This window comes from Humulus lupulus, chromosome 8 (assembly GCF_963169125.1).
Source record: "Humulus lupulus chromosome 8, drHumLupu1.1, whole genome shotgun sequence".
NCBI lineage: Eukaryota > Viridiplantae > Streptophyta > Magnoliopsida > Rosales > Cannabaceae > Humulus > Humulus lupulus.
Window position 1 is genome coordinate 163,408,991 of NC_084800.1, and position 2,239 is coordinate 163,411,229.

The 2,239-nt window shown below is 36.4% G+C and overlaps 1 non-coding gene across 1 annotated transcript; it reads left to right on the plus strand.

Annotated features, from left to right (window-relative positions):
• Positions 1–357: 357 nt before the first annotated feature.
• On the plus strand, positions 358–464 carry LOC133798935 (small nucleolar RNA R71). Its single transcript, XR_009876151.1, has one exon. It is a non-coding gene; the product is annotated as a small nucleolar RNA R71 (small nucleolar RNA).
• The last annotated feature ends 1,775 nt before the right edge of the window (positions 465–2,239 follow it).

A 2,239-nucleotide genomic window follows, 5' to 3' on the forward strand; every position in this document is an offset into this window, starting at 1 on the left:
AGCTATGGGGGCGAGGTGTACATTGTCAGCTGCTCGGCCGCCACGGTCGAGGAATTGTACGGGAACGAGAACTTGAAACGTGTATTTTGCCATTAGAGTGGCGTGATTAGTTATAAAGTTTGGAAATTTTGTAATTACGTTATTTATACCTGATTTGGGATCCCATGTTCCAAACACTCATTTTAATGGAAATTATTTCGTTTATAACCAAAATCTTTTAAACCTAACCTATTCGTATCATTAGATTCACATTTTATCTAAATGGCTTGATTAGCAAGTCTTGCACTATTTCAAATACACAGTGTAACGGTCTTGGTTATCTAGGGTGTTACAGTTTCCATTTGTATGCAATGCGGAATCTTGTGGTGCGGGCAGTTCCTCAACAATTCTTTAAATCTTTCCCAAGCTTCACAAAAGGATTCATCTTCTAGCTGCTGAAAAGACATGATATCATTGCGAAACTTGGCATTCTTGGTAGGAGGAAAGTACTTCATCAAGAATTTATTAGCCAACTCATTCCATGTAGCCACTGAGTCGGGAGGAAGGGTGTTGATCCAAGCTCTAGCTCGATCCCTCAAAGTGAACGGGAACAACTTCAACCTTAGGGCCTCTTCACTCACTCCTCGTAGCTTGAAAGAATCGCTCACTTCCAAAAATGAACGAAGGTGGAGATGAGGATCTTCCATTGGTAGCCCACTAAATTGACCAACCGTTTGGAGCATTTGGACCATGATAGGCTTTAACTCGAATTGGGCTGCTTGGATTTTGGGCCTCACAATGCCCAGATTGAGCTCATTAAACATAGGGGCAGCATACTCCCTTATGGCCCTCTCTCTATCATCGACCAAAGCAATAGTGTTAGCAATATTATGGGCATCCCCAACCCCTTCAACCTCATCAGCCATATTGAAACGATTTTGACCCCTTAGTTCCCTTCTCCTTCTTCTAAAAGTGCATTCAATTTCAGGGTCAATAGGTGCTAGTTCAAGGTCTTCTTGCTCGTTCATGCACTAGAGTATTCCTGAAAATTCACAAAACCGAGCAAACAAGATTAGAACAACTAGAAAAATAAATTACAAAATAATTGATATTACACAAATTTTTAATTTCAACCGGCAACAGTGCCAAAAACATGTCGTGAAAATTTTATGTGCAAGTGTACACAGTCCAACAGAAGTAATATAATGATAAGTGAATCGTCTCCACAGGGATTGCTATTAAAAAGTTCAATGTAAACACCAATTAATTGCAACTTAGGAATTTAAGAAACTGAATTGAGTGGTTGTTGAAACTAAAATAAAATGAAAGAAATTACAATATGCTTAAAATTAACCACATTTTCTAGAGAAATAACAACAAAAAGAATTATCAATGGAAAAATTGGACTTGAATAGCTAAATCCCCCTATGTCAAAAACTGCCCATAATGCTATAGCTTCAAATTTAGCAAATCGCACCAGTGTTAACTAGAATTCCCAAAATGCTCACCAGATTTTTCCAAAGCTCGTGAATATAGTTCTACAATCCAATTAAATATATTCTTATATCAAATTAGACTTAAGAACACAAATAAAAGCACCAATTCTCAAAAGTTATGCAAGGTCAGTAAAATACTCCTATTCTACTCACTAAGAACAACCTAACAATGGTTATGCTCTTGCATCATTCAAGTACAAATTACTACTTTCAACCTTTCTAGAATTAAATCTAGCTTAATAATCCGCCATTGTTGGCCATACAACAAAAAATAATAATCATGAACAACACATGAATGAACAATGGTGAATTTACGTAAGTATGCATTCAAACTTTAATAACTATGACATAGGGTTCTTTAACCATTCAAGTCTCAAAAAGCTTAGCTCATAGCTAAATTAGTATCCAAAATCTGAAATAGAAAATTGATATCCATGGATCCTAAAATAGCTATTCGAAATTAGAAAATACAAAAATTAAAGAAGAAGAATTGAGACAAATCCGATATATATGATGTGTGAATCCTTCTTGTCCTTCTCGTTCTCCTTCAATGGTGTACTTCCTATTTTTTCATTCTTTTTCTTCTGTACATTTTTTTTTTTTTTCTGATGATAAGTCTTCAATGGTTGCCACCCTCACCAAAATACGGTTGGTACTTCTCCTCTCTCCCAATTAGGGTACAAAGAATGATGCCTCCCAAAGTTAGACACCCACCTTCTTTTTCTCCACTTAGGCCCACTATTTTGGACCACTTTTCTGTCCAA